Raw genomic sequence first — 15,862 nt, 5'->3', positions numbered from 1 at the left:
GACATCGCTTTCTATAGAAAGGTCTGGTCTTGACACTGCCATATCACTGTGATTATATAATGGTTAATGCTAGAAAGGTCAAAAAATAAAACATTTTGGTTTTTATGGTTTGTAGCAGATAGATATTGAGGAGTATGCTATTATTAAAGTCCACATGGCTGCTGAAGTGAAAATACATTCCAGAAGACTTTAGATAGGGAGATTATGTGTTGTGTTTTTAACTGAAACTGAACTGAGAAGAAGTACAGGATTAAATTCTGTTCCAAATGAATGTCCTTTTGATTAATTTGTTTTCATGCATTAAACGTAACTATTTCCCTTTCAAATCCATCTGCATCGCTGTATTGTATGATATAAATATCTTCCCTGCATTTACATGTCATCAACACTGAGGTCAAGCAAGCGTGGATAACCCTACTGGAACAGAAAGCCGGTAAAGTAGGTAAACGCCTTTTCAACCAGGTAAGACACGCACATTCGGCTAGTGAGTTTCCCATTTTATAATATCTCATCCTACACACTGCCGTTTTGCAGATTTGAAGGACAATGCCGTGAAAACGTCCTTAAAGCCAAACGATGTAGTTTCCTGTACCTACGATATTAACTACGCCCTGGGTCACTCTACCTTGTTTAGGGAAATATCATCCCTCGTGTGTATGGCCAGGAAGGTTATGCAGCATTGAATTCCTTCCTGTGCAGACAGACTTGTTGTTTTTACTGCACCAATGTTAACGTCACCAAAGTCAAGTAGTTTTTGTCCAGTAAATAAGGTTGAGTTGGTCCAGGTGAGAAGCCACACAAGCCAAAATGGCAATGGACGGGAGGGAGCTTAATAGCACGGATGAGCCGGACTTGGATAAGAGAACAGTCTTGTATATGAGTGATTTTGCCATCTTTTCAATCAACGGACCCTTACTCATTCTCAACCTAATGACAAACATCTTCTTTGGGTTTTGTTTGATGACACGCAAAACACAACAGGTGAAGCAACCTTTATCGATACTGCTGGGATCCATTGTTTGCTGTACAATACTTTATGTCTTCTCTGCTACTTTGATGACTTGTGTGTTTGAGTGGGTCGAATCTGATGTAGCTGCTATTATATCTTATACAATTGTGCTTCTGCTGATGCATGTGAACATGACCTCTTATGTATGGCTGATGTTTTACTACCACATCATGATCGTCCCGTCCCAGCGAGTACTCTTCCTCTGGGTGAAGAAGAACATTAAATCTGTCATCTACGTTGTGATGCTTTTGGACAGCCTGATTTTTCTGTGCGATGCCTCCTTCGAAATTACCTCTTAATGGATTACTTCAGATTTAACAATGGTACAGAGTTTGTTTTTATTGACATTGGTATTGCATTGGTTTCCATTGTCTATATATACTTGTTTCTCTGCCTGTTTGTTATGATGATCTCCTGCTTCGCCACGGCCCACTACCTGAACAAACACATGAAAAGCATTTCAGTGAGCGACGGATCCCTCTCCAGTCCACGGCTTCACAGTCAGATCAGAGTCACCGTCACAGGCATCCTTCAAGGGGTGCTCTGCTTCCTCTGTACCATTTGCGATCTAGTGGATGTGATGTCCTTTTATTTATCACCATACTTCGAATTTGATGTTTACATCCTCCTCACGGTCATCAACTTGTACATTTTTGGCACCACTATCAACCTTGCAGTCGGCCAGACTCTCTTTAGGGAAAGGGCAGTGCTTGTGTGGAAGGCAGTCAAAAAAAGACTTTGCAAAGGGAAGTCATCGAAGGATCTAAGACCTCCTGGAAATCTGGTGACAACGACATCGCTTTCTATCATAGAAATCTCTGGTGTTGACACGGCCATGTCACTGTGATTATAGAATGGTTCATACTAGAAAGAAAAAGGTAGTGCATTTCTTGCTGTTTTTGTTTAGTGCAAATTGAATACATTGAAGATTAGACTAGCTATGATTAAATTCCATTAGGCTAATATAATGAAATGGCATTCCAGAAGAGTTTAGATAGAAGGTTTAGAAAGATTGTTGTTGTCTTTTTTACTGAAACTGAACTGAAAAAAAAATGCAGGCTACCAGTACAAGATTACATTCTGTTGTAAATTAATGTCCTTTGAATTTATTTATTTTCATGCATTAAATAAAACTATTTCCCTTTCTAATCAATTTGCAGTGTCGTATTTGTTTGCCTGTAGGTCCTTGAACAATAAGGCGTGTTTTATGTTTTGTTTTCATACATTTCTGGCTCATCAGTGAAAACTATGATTGAAAATCACAACACATTTAAACTACATTTTACAAAATGCACACAACTACTTATGAATAAACTTAACACCATAGTAGTAATGCCTTTCATACTAAATGTGCAAACACACACAAACACAGATGCATGCGTGTGCACAAAGACACAGAAAAATATATGTACACTATAAAGGTACCAGATATGCATGCCCTGTTAAATGGGATATTTCCAAATAGCTTTAGTTACTGGTTTAATAGACAAGATGTTGGGCTTGATTAAAGAATACAAATCTTAAAACTATAATCTTACAAATTCAGTTACATCCAGTCAGAATAGATCATATACTATTTTTGGAATATCTGATGCACAGAGCAGAATGACTAAACCACAGCTCATCTTTCTCTCTTTTAGACTTGTAACAATACTTATGTTAGTTCCTGTGTTCTTTAAACAATTCATATTTACAATTGTACAATTGTTGCAAATGTTTATGTTGTTAAATTGAAATTGTTATATGGATCCGTAAAACAATCTTCCTGTTCCATTCTAGATATAAATATCTTCCCTACATTCACATGGCGTCAACACTGAGTTCCAGCAAGCGTGGATAACCCCACTGGAACTCAAAGCCTTCACACAACCCACGACAACTACAGACCAGTCTCCTTCACCCCCTCTCTGCCTTGCTTCAAAGGCACTGAAAATACCTCTCATCCTGGCTGACTTGTTTGCAGGTTTTGATCCAACAGGTCCTCCCGACACCCCTCTCTGATCATGGGATTACTATGACTGTACACAGCTGGGTAGAATCCTAACTCTCTGGTTTAACATTGATTTTGATTAGCATAGAAAGGTTTACTCATATGATGAGGTGATTGATGAAAGTGAGAACCCTTCATTATAAGTGAATAAATCATGCCTGGAAAAGCCCCCCCCCACATCATAATAGAGCCTCGGATGAATACTCACATCCCCATTAAATGTTTCTCCTCTGCAATGTCTCCATCTCTGTCCTTCATGTAATACTTACACTTGCCCACTCAATGTCACTTTGACCAAAGCAAGTGTGACAATATCCTGTGCCTTAATCCATGGAGCCTCAGTAAGTAAACGTCTTTTCACCCCGGTAAGACCCCTGCATCTGCACCTATCCAGTAGAACCCCTCTTGCATGAGTGATGATTCCCACAGGAGGGACTATTTCTAACAGATACAGAGCAAACTCTCTGGTTACTCTGTAATCGTGCCCTATTGTTGATACCTGTCACGCTGGCTTCAGGGAATCCTCTATCCTCCTCTGAAAGTGCACATCAGATGTGACAGCCAAATGGAATAGCCAACTTGAAACAGAGTTCGAGCAGAGTCCCCCCCAATGTAGCGCTTTATAGATACTACTAAAGGTCTCAAGTGCCAATGATAAGCTATAAGATATAAATATATCTGGTGGGTGTGGTATTCCACTCCCTGAGAAGTATTACAGTATATCATTCTTACACACTGAGTATTCAAGGGAAGGACGTGTGTGTGTGTGTGTGTGTGTGTGTGTGTGTGTGTGTGTGTGTGTGTGGTGTGTGTGTGTGTGTGTGTGTGTGTGTTGTGTGTGTTGTGTGTTCAATAACTACTAACAGATCTATTTGGTAACACTGGGTTGTTGAATGTAAAGATGGTTTATATAGTTTTATTTTAGATTAAACTATTTTACATAACTTTTCAGTTATATGGATTTGGGGATTCTGAATACTACCGTTTTAGTCAGAAATTGATATTTAAATGTTGTTTTTTCCTTAAATGTTGGCTTTATTTATTTTATTTCACACACACACACACACACACAAACACACACGCACACACACACGCACACACAAACACACACACACACACACACACACACACACACACGCACACACACACACAACACACACACACACACACACACGCACACACACACACACACACACACACACACACACACACACACACACACACACACACACACACACACACATTAAGCTTATTAGTTTACCATCATATAAATTCTCACCCAACAAACTCCCTTTTTGTAGATTGTGTCCTTAAAGCCACAGCAGGTTGTTTCCTGTGCCTACCTACGATGTTAGATGCAGCCTGGGTCATGTCCCCTGTTAGGGAAATAGCCTCCCTCGTGTGTATGGCCAGGAAGGTTATGGAGCATTGAAATTCCTTCCCTGTAACCAATGTTAACGTCACCCAAGTCAAGTAGTTTTGGCCCATTGAATAAGGTTGAGTACAGGTGCGAAGCCACACAAGCCAAAAATGACGATGAACGGCACTGAGCTCAATAGCACAAATGAGCAGGGCTTGGATATGAGAAGGAAATACTTGCATATAAGCTTTTTTGCATCGGCTTTAATCAACGTACCTTTACTCATTCTCAATCTCAATGCAAACATCTTCTTTGTTTTTTGTTTGATGACTCGCAAACCCAACAGATGAAGCAGCCTTTAACGATACTGCTGGGATCAATGGTTTCCTTGACAATACTTCATGTATTATCCGTGACTTTGAGGACTTGTGTGTCAACGTGGGTCAAATCCGATGTAGTTGATGAAATATCTGATACAATTGTGAATTTCCTGATGCGTGGGACATAACCTCTTATGTTTGGCTGATGTTTTACTACCACTTCATGATCGTCCCGTTCCAGCGAGGCCCTCTTTCTTTGGGTAAAGAATAACCTCAGATCTGTTATCTGCGTTGTGTTGCTCTTTGACAGATTGATGTTTCTAGGTGATGCCTTGTTCGACATTCCTTCTATTATTGATGATTCCAGAGTTTCCAATCGAACACACTCTCTTTTTAATACGATTGGTATTTCTTTATTTTCCATTGTAAATATATACATATTTTTATGCCTGTTCATTATGATATTTTCCTGCTTCGCCACGGCACACTACCTGAACAAACACATGAAAAGCCTTTCAGCGAGCGACGGATCCCTCTCCAGTCCACGGCTTCACAGTCAGATCAGAGTCACCGTCACAGGCATCCTTCAAGGGGTGCTCTGCTTCCTCTGTGTCATGTTCAATCTTGTGGATGTGATGTCCTTTTATTTATCACCATACTTCTGCTTTGGTCCTCTAATCACCTTCACGCTCAACAACATATACATTGCGGGATCCACTGTCAACCTTTGGGTTGGCCAGACTCTCTTCAGGGAAAGGGCAGAACATGTCTGGAAAGGCTGTCAAAAAAAGGCTTTGCAATGGAAAGTCATCGAAGGATCTAAGACCTCCTGAAATCAGTTGATAATGACATCGCTTTCTATCATAGGAAGGTCTGGTGTTGACACTGCCATATCACTGTGATTATATAATGGTTAATGCTAGAAAGGTCAAAAAATAAAAATACATGTTTTATGGTTGTAGCAGATTGAAGATATTGAGGAGTATGCTATTATTTAAGTCCACATGGCTACTGAAGTGAAAATATATTCCAGACTTTAGATAGGGAGATTATCTGTTGTGTTTTGTTTTTAACTGAAACTGAACTGAGAAGAAGTACAGGATTAAATTCAGTTGTGAATGAATGTCCTTTTGATTAATTTGTTTTCATGCATTAAACTTAACTATTTCCCTTTCAAATCCATCTGCATCGCTGTATTTGTTTTGCCTGATCAATAGTTGCTGCTTGAACAATAAGGCATGTTTTATGTTTTGTTTTCACACATTTCTTGGTTCATCACCGAAAACTCTAGATTGAAAACCATAACACATTCTCATATAATTTTACCAACTTAGACCCTATCTATGCACAAACGATAGTAATGATAGTAATGGCTATCATACTGAAGGTGAAAACACATACACACACATACAAAGATATTATTGATTCAAATAATCTTGTACAGTAGGACATAAAGGTACCATATACTGTAGTTACAGCCTTTACAAATGTGATTGTTTCAAATGCCTATTATCTGCCATAAACAGTTACATCCAGAATAGGTTGTAAGATTGTAGGTTGTAAGTGTAACTGTTGCTGCCTTTTTGATGCCTCTTGGCCTGGACTCCCTTGAAAAATAGGTGTTTAATGTCAATGGGACTTTCCTGTTAAATAAATGTAAAAAACAAAAAAAAAAAAAATTGGAATATCTGATGGACAGAGCAGACTGACTAAAGCAAATTATTCTGTCTTTTAGTTTATAACAACACTTATGTTTATTCCTGTGTTCTTTGTACAATTCATATATTTAATTGTTCTGTTGTTGAAAATGATTATGTTGTTGAAATTAACATGCATGGATCTGTACAAAGAATCGACCTGCTCAATTATAAATATAAACTCTTCCCTACACTCACATTCCATCAACACTGAGTTCAAGCAAGCTTGGATAGCCCAACTTGAACAGGAAGTCATCACAGAACCCCCGACAACTTCATCCTAATTTGTTGGCAGCCCTTAAACTGTGAAACATTAGATCCTCCCGACAGTACACAGAACACAGAACTGTACAAAAGGTGGGTAGAATCTGGTAGGTCCTCCTTGTTTGTCGTCTTGGGGAGGGCCTGAAGTGTCCCAAATCCCTGTCAGCTGTTGGATCCTTCCTCTTCTTACTATAACACATCCTCACTGGGATTTAGTATTACAGGACCATACTGGTCTTAGTGATCACACCATTGTTATATTCCTGCTCGCTAAATCCTCCATTCACAGTATCATTTGTCTCAAGTATTTTGACATGCCGATTTCGCTTCAGAGCATTTTAGGTTTGAGTGCATCTTCCACAAAAGTAGAGAATAGCAGTGGTAAAAAATGCATTATGTTCAGTATTCATAAGGCGATTCACATTTTTTTCCTTCACAAACTTTCATAATCGCTACTCTACTGCTACTGCAATTGTTAACATTCATGATGAGGTCACACTCATGCTTGATGCTCTTCAACGCTTCATTTGGTATAACAATCAAAAGACTAATTTTACCAGTTGTCTTGGTAACGGATCTTTAGCAATGACATGAAAGACTGCTGCAATGGACAAAATCAAGTCAATCTTCATATAATACCCCGCCTATTCCGCAAATGATCCTAATTTCTTCACTTGCTTTTTTTTTTAGGCAGCCTCAATCTTTAGGGCACTGCTTTTACCTTTCATGCATGCGGTTTCATATTTTTTGCTTTAAGAGATTTCGCCATTCCACTCAGCATACGACACAAATTGGCTGTCATAACAGCCAATTTGGTGACCTTGGGTGTCTTTGGTGACCTTGGGTGTCTTGAAAGGCGCCTCTAAATTAAATGTATTATTATTATTATTATAACATACAAATAATAAGACCAGGGATGGTGACTTGGATAACTTCACTAAGGCAAATGTTCATGCTTCAGATGTGTTGATAATAAATATGTCTTCACAGTATTTATTCTAAACACAGCAGCAAGATGCCGCCGGACAAGCCTCAGGGGACTCATGGCACTGTGATGGCACTCTATGGTTGAAACCAATGAATGATGCATCGTTTGCATGTCCATTATAGTACAGGATCTGGTTAAGATGTGGTTCAACATTTGTGTTATGGAAATACCATTGGACTCGATGTGCGCGATGATGCTTGAACGTGAGCAATTACCGGGAGGGTGTGCTCCTGTTGTATTCTATAAATGCAAAGCTGGCCAATCAATCATTTCAGTGAAAGAATGACACCTTAGTGAAAATTGTACCATCCACTGACGTCAAACATTTAGTGTACCAAATTTTAAACAATGATTTGATCAGATGGATGTTTAACTGAGTAGTATCTGATTGCCTGAGTAGATATTGGATATCTTCAAACCAAGATCAAAGTTCTTTAGATTTGGATAAACTAACCAGTAAAAGCTAGATTTTGTATATCCAACTGAAAAAATGATTAACTATTGCTGGAGGACCAGTCCAAAAGAGAGCGTTGAGGAGAGGACCGCAGCGCATTGTTGTGATCGGCCCCAGCCTCATGTCCCATTCATCTGTAAGAAAACTTCAACATTATTATAATGACTGCAAACAATTAACATGGCTATTGTTAGTACCCACGCCTGTCAGAAAATTGAGTTTGATTGTCATTTATGGATGGCTAGCTAGCAACAGCTGACTGTGGTAATGTTGAATATCAGGCAAAGCTCAAAACACCAACCAGGTTAGCGAAACTACACAGTATTTAAGATGCCATCAGTTACTAAGGGCTTGTACATTCCGATGTCAGCTTGCAATAACATAAATCATAAGTGCATTGGAATTACAGTTATTAATCTTAGTAGTAATGTTTCTTGGTCATTATTTAGTAATTATTTTATTTAGAATTTCAAATTATTTTTCATTATGGGGAGACATTGTTATGTTTGTAACTGCCACAGCGTTGCTCAAGAAAGACATGGCAAATTAAGTATTCATAGCCTATTGTACAATAAAATTACATAGATTCAAGATTCAACTCTGGAACCCTCTCAAAATTGCTGCTCAACAAAAAAGAAAAACATTTGTCATTCTAATGTACCAGCCCTATGGAGTCATAACATATTGTATTTCATTGTTTTGCATGTTGGAGCTTCCAGCAAGAGAGCATCGTTGGCTCTGATGAAGAGTGCACTCCTGGGCCAGGCACATTATCTGGTCGAAGAGGACAGGCCATATATTGAGGTGAGATCTGCAAGCTCAGAGGATTATAGATGAGCAGGTATATGTAATTGGATTCACTTCTTGCCCACCCTGACATATCCTCAAATTTTGCCCCTCTTGCTCTGTATTACATTCTGCACTGTGCAATTTTGATCTTGAGAGAAACGCCTTTAGCCTATGCCTGGCTAAAGGATACGTGACACGCTGGTTGCTGGTCAACAACGTCTGGATTTGCATTAGATGTCCATCTCCGCCAATTTGACTTCACTAGGTTGGCTCACTTATTTACATGGTGTGTGGCAATGAGTGTGGCAAATGAGGCAAGAGTGACCATAGGTTACCCATACTTGTCTCGCTTATCTCTCCTAGCCATAAAACCAAATAGGTCCATACAAATAAGTGCAAAAAAGTGTTACTTGAGTTTAACAATTTACATATTTGTAATATAATGGGAAGAATCTATTTTCACATTCTGTGTCTCTGTATATGTTGGAATGTGCCTGTTTTCGTGACACCTTCTGGAGTATGTGTTCTAAGGCTGTTTTCCTGACCCCCCTGGGGAAGAAGGGACAGGCCAGGGTTCCAACTGATAGGGTACGGCCACAACCCCTTTTATGACCCCTCTTGGAGGGGCCGCGGGTTTGATTTCCCATGCAGTGGACTTCAGCTTGCGAAGCTCTTGGACCGACGCAGTATGATTTCCCATGCAGGGGTCTTCGGCTTGCAAACCCCTTGGAGGGACGCAGCGGGATTTTTGTGGGACTTTTCCTTGCAGAGCTTTTGGAGAGACAGAGGGGGGACTCCCATCTGAGGCCTCAGATCATTGTTTGTTTCATGGATTATTGTACAATGGTTTGTTTGTTATTTTACCGTTATTGCACAAATATATGACCATAATTGTTATAAATTCACACACACACTCACACACAAATCCACAATGTGATTTGAAATTAGTGTTGTGCATTTTCATTTTCCTTCATGTGTGTATGTGTCACTGTTACGTCCCAGCTCACTAGTGAAAGGGGAGGCAACACAAACCAGGTATTTTTTTGGCAAAGTAAAGTTATTTAATAACAAGAAACTTAGGTAAGGGTAAACAACCACATCACATGAATAGACGAGGCGGAATACAAAGGAAAAGGGCAATTGGATGCTGTTCAAATCAAAGAAACAAATATAACAAAGGAGGAATCCAAAAGAAACACAGTTGAAATATCACCCCCTGCTACTAGTGTTTCTAACAAAGAAAGGCTGCGTGTGTGCTTCAGTTTTTAAACCCTCCCCCTGGCCCAGTCCCCAGGTAGCTACCAAGTGCCTCCGTGGCCGGTAGCCCACGGAGAAAAAAAATCATTAGCGTGGAACCAAACCCACGTAACCAAGAGGCCCAGTGGCCAGCTGAAAATCTCAGCTGCCTCGGCGGTGGAGATGGCCAGTTTTTTGTGCTCCTCAGTTTCTGCATTGCTTGCATTCAAACTCCTCACAAAACGGAGAAAGGTCAGGCAGCTCTCAAAGATACTGATGGCATTCTTGATTTTCTTAGCAATCACATATTTATTCAAGGTTATTGGGATAATCGGCTCATCAAGAGTTGCCACTGCTGTGTTTTATGATCGAACGAGAGGAACCCAAGTGCAGACAACGGAGGATGAATTAAACCAGAGCCGTAGGGAATGAACAGGAGGTGTACAGGCAAGGAGTGCACGTCAAACAGGTGTAGAGCCGGGGAAAACGAGGCAACACCTTGTCCAAGAGGGGGAGACAGAGCAGAGCATTTGCAGGGTACGGCCACGGCCATAACTGTGTAACTGTGATAAAAGAAGGATTATAATAAGTAGTCTTAAAAGTAAGTAAGCAAAAGTAAAGTTTGGTAAGATATATAGGAAATGCAGTTTCAAAGCAAGTATCTTGAATCTTGAATATACAAAAGTAAATCCAAATGAGGCACAAAATTAAAACAGTACAATATTATGACGTCCAAATGAGCTGTGTTATGTAGCTCTTATTGGGTATATTTCACTGTCTACATTTACATTTAGGGCATTTAGCAGAAGCTTTTATCCATAGCGACTTACAATAAGTACATTTGTCATAAGAAGTGCATCAATGTATCGCTGTCGGTACAGAAAGGATGTTCATAGAACCAAGTGCAAGTACCTACAATCGCTAGGCTAACCAATTCCCGTGTTACAGCCATGATAGCAGCAGTTGCTACACAGTTAAGTGCTCTAATACAATACAATGCAATACAATACAATACAATACAATGGTGGCCAGAAGGGGGGGGGTGGCTATGCAGTGTCGAGGTGGACTCTGAACAGGTGAGTCTTGAGTCTTTTTCGGAAGATAGTGAGCGACTCAGCGGTCCTGAGAGCGGCAGGGAGCTCGTTCACACTGAGGTCCCAAAACCGAGGAAAAGTTGTGACTTTGCTGAACGGCCTTTGCTAGCTCTTAGTGATGGAGGTCCAGACGTCCAGCTGAGGTAGTTTGAGCGGAGGGATCGAGCTGGGGTGTGTGGCTTTAGCAATGCTTGGGAGGTAGGCAGGAGCAGTTCCATCGACTGCCTGTATGCCAGTACCATCGCCTTAAATTTGATGCGAGCTACTACAGGAGCCAGTGGAGGTCCGGAAGAGGGGGGTCACATGGGAGAACTTCGGTAGGTTGAAGACGAGGCAGCGCTGCCGCATTCTGGATGCTCTGCAAAGGTTTAATCGCAGAGGCAGGAAGTCCAGCCAGGAGTCAGTTACAGTAGTCGAGGCGGGAGATGACCAGTGATTGGACTAGAAGCTGAGCTGCTTCCCTTGTGAGAAGGGCCGGATTCTGCGGATGTTTGTCTAACTGAATAGCAAATGTTTTTTATTAAATTTCTTCAGCAGAGTGAAGCGGCCAGATTTGGTTATTGAACATTTCATTAGGTAAGTGCAGAACTGGGTTCTCTATGAGACAGTGAAATCTAATCAAAGAGCATGTTCATCAATTTAAAAATGGTAGGCCCTATATGCTATCCACCTCAGGGAAAACAGACATTTCCAATGATTTGTTTCTAATGCATGAGTGTGTCCATGAATGTATGATAATATACAAACAAAGCACACTTTCATCAAAACAAGAAATATCTTCTTTGCTAAAATAATAGTAGTAGGCTGATCACTTAGCTGGTCAGATGTCAGGTATGCAAGCAGACATGAGCCGTTAACAGGCGATCATTTCAGAGCTAAATAACACAACTTAAGTCCTTTGACACCATTCACATCATGGAACTATAATCACACTGTAGGTGTTGTAGGTTTTTCCTAGTTCTTGTTTTGGTAAAGGCTGTATGTGCTGCTCCTACCTGTGCCCACCTCTTCATGTTACCTATACCTGTACGACAACCTATTGTTTTCGTACTGTTTCCTCTTATTATTATTCTGTCATGGGAGTCTATGGCAGCCCATAGAAAGCCTTGGTGAAATTTGGCACACTGGTTCAGGACAGTCCCATCAAAGTGATAGATATAACAGAGTGGCGACACTTCCATTGGACTCCGTTGTAGCGTTTTTTGCCGCCTACTTCCGGGATATGGAGCCTCGCATAGTTCTAAAACATCCATTTACGGCCTAGGAGATCATTCATTTCCATTGCTGGCCGTCAAGTAACTTCTGAGCTAAGTGCATTAAATAGCTACATCTTTTGAATTGTCAACTGTCCATATTTTATCAGAGGCTCTTTATGATGCATATACTGATATTTATTTGTATGTGCACATATTTCTATCTTTGTAGACGACCGATTGCCTGCTAGTTTGTTAGCTTGACATCACCATCTGTGAAGGAATCTCCGGGGGTAAATTGATTAAATTGCTACCTCTTTTGAATTGTCAACCCTCTATATTATATCAGAGGGCCTTTATGAAGCATATACTGATCTTTATTTGCATGTGCACAGCGTCATTTCCTGCTAGTTAGTCAGCTCGATTTCACCAGCTGTGAAGGTATCACTGCACCAGAAGTTAAGTAGTGAATCTCTGACAACTTTTATTTAGTTAGTTATTGATGTAGGATTACTAGGATTAATAGGGTTGATTAACGACGGTTTAACCTGCTGAACCCGACGGTGTTAGCTACAGTGTTGGATTACTATGTGTCTGATGCTATGGCTAGTAGAAATATGGTTGCTTTTGTTTAATTATACCCTTGAAAAGGCTGTTGGATTACATATATGAATAGAAATTATTCCACACAAAAAATATAAGCCATAATGACGAGCTTTCAAATGTTATTACACAGACAGTAGTGTCATTTTTTTTTTTTATAAGGGTTTGGCCATGTGTGGGGAAACTCATTGACCTACAGGCCAGAGCCATCGAGAAGAGTTGCAACACTCTGATCACGCCGGAAGGGTGGTCACGTGGTTCATGTAAGCCTGTATAGTTCCTAAACACGCCGCGCTGCCGTGTGCTTCAATGGGACTGACAGCAGCGATTGCAATATTGAATGGTAAAAATAAATAAAAAAACATTCGAACATTCTTTTCTGACTATTGCTGCATATTTGTAAATGTTAGTTTTACATCTGGAGTGGTAAGGTGACAACTGAAAGCAACTTATACGTTTTTAAGTTTGAGGGAAAGCTTCAAGTTTGTGTTAGCATGGGTAGCACTAGGCTACTGACTTTAACGGCGGTGGCTGCTGCTGCTGGTGGCTTGAGCTGGCTGGTGCCGGTGTAAGTACCATATTGGCTCGGCTTCCAGATCGGCTCGGGGTCCGTCGTCTGCTGATTACGTCACACAATAGCTATCTACAGCAATAAGGTTTTTTATGGCTTAAATTAAAGAGCCTGTATTGATCTTTCATTTTGAACATAGACCATTCCCAACCTATCTGTATGGATAGTTTTCTTCTAAAAACAAAACATCCCTCGGAATCATCTTGGCTGTTAAGATAAGCCGTCCGTGTTGCCAGATTGGGCACATTTTCAGCCTGATTTGGCTACCTTGAATCACGTTAGGCTGGAAAACCGGGACATATGCCCAATCTGGCAACACAAACCGAAACTAGACATAGACCTACTCGCGCTCACAAATGTGCTCGCTGTTGCCTCGTTGTTGCTATGACTACAGCCAGAGCTACAGCACAAAACAGCCAATCACAACTGTCCGACGTACAGCCAAATCACAATGTACGCCCATTCAAGCGTACAGCCAATGATATTGTGTAACGTAATCAGCAGACGACGGACCCCGAGCCGATCTGGAAGCCGAGCCGATATGGTACTTACACCGGTGTGAGCATAGATATATATATAACACATATCTATGGGTGTGAGTACCAAATGTGATCGGCTCTCGGCTGCCAGATCGGTTCGGGGTCCTGCCCTTACTGATGACGTATCGACGAGTGACGTATCGACGCAAGCCAACGGCAAAACCCGGAAGTGTTTATAAACGGTGCTCAATCAGTTTTGGCTTTGATTTCATTGAACGGAGCCCGTTCTCTCACAAAGCCATTGGAAACACGTCTTAAAGCACTGATGAATGCATATTTTTATTTTCACATATATGTTAAAGTAAGGATTGGCATTGTTAAAGTTAGATATTAAGACAGTATTTTCTAGTTTCTTTTAACTGAAAATGAAGAACTTGGGACAGTCATATGATTGATGAGATTTTATTTGCTCATACAAAACAAAATAAATAAGACAATACAGTGATACAACAGCTAAATGTAAATCCATAAAAAACTGCATGTTTAGATCCCATGGTGAATTGAGGATGAATTCATGAATGTGTTCAGATTAGTTTTTCATCCTATTCCTTGAAAATATATTTTTTATGGGGGGGGGGGGGGAGAATGCCATCTGAAAAAAGCAGAGGTGTGCAGATGTATTTATCTTGAGACCTTCAACTTCATACAATTAGTCTCGTCAGGGATTTGTATCCATATTTACAACTTAAATGTACCTATGATCTTGGACGGCAGATGTCATCACAGTACCCCCCCCCCGTCGTAGCTGTCAGAATATATTCCTTCCAGTTTGCCTCTTTTCCCTGAACCAATATATCCTAAAACAGAAATATAAAATGAAATCATAGTCCAACCACACACTTTGCATGCGGTCTATACAGGTATGACCTCAACACTTCATGTACTGACGCATAAGATTAGGGACTTGGAGCAGCAACAGTTGAGTGGAGGGCTACCTCGTGAACAACTTATGGCATTCTGGAATTTATATTATCACCTCCTGTTCGGGGGGGATGTAGCCGATAAGATTTTTTTTTTTTTTGGACGCACTATTTTGCGCTCCCCCTCTAGATGGCGCTCTAGGCGGCCGCCTAACCCGCCTGTAGGGAAGGCCGCCCCTGTGACTACTTGTTATGTGGTTTACACATTAATATGGGAGGACTGGACACACACACACACACACACACACGCACACGCACACGCACACGCACACACACGCACACGCACGCACACACACACACACACACACACACACACACACACACACACACACACGCGCACGCACAGACGCACACACACGCACACACACGCGAGAAGGAGGGGCTCGGCCCGCCAACTAACGTGCAGAGATGCAGGGGCAGCTTCGCGCTTCGTAACAGAGACAGTGCAGGGGGAATTTTATGAATGGTGAATGTAGGAGATAACTTCCCCTGCTTAAAGTATTTTACTGCAGTTATACCCAACCTGTATTTGCGCAAAATAAACACAGAAGTGAAAGATCTGTCACAAGACGATTGATACATATCCGTGCACATTTTTAAGTGGGTACACGCAAATCCTGGTGCGTTCCTAGTGGGTAGGCCTATACGGCGTATACCTGCGTATCACGTAGACTACACCACAGCATGCAGGTCCCAATACTGTACATGGTATTTGTGTGATTTGTTAAATCTGTAAGCCAGACGATAATGCGCCCTTAACACTAGGTGGGGACATATTCCATTTTGTAAACATTGATGCGTACTCGCGTCTTGCTCTCTAGTTAGTAGTTCATTC

The sequence above is a fragment of the Gadus morhua genome, chromosome 20 (genome assembly GCF_902167405.1).
Source record: "Gadus morhua chromosome 20, gadMor3.0, whole genome shotgun sequence".
Taxonomy (NCBI): Eukaryota; Metazoa; Chordata; class Actinopteri; order Gadiformes; family Gadidae; genus Gadus; species Gadus morhua.
Note: the sequence above shows the minus strand (reverse complement) of the source record.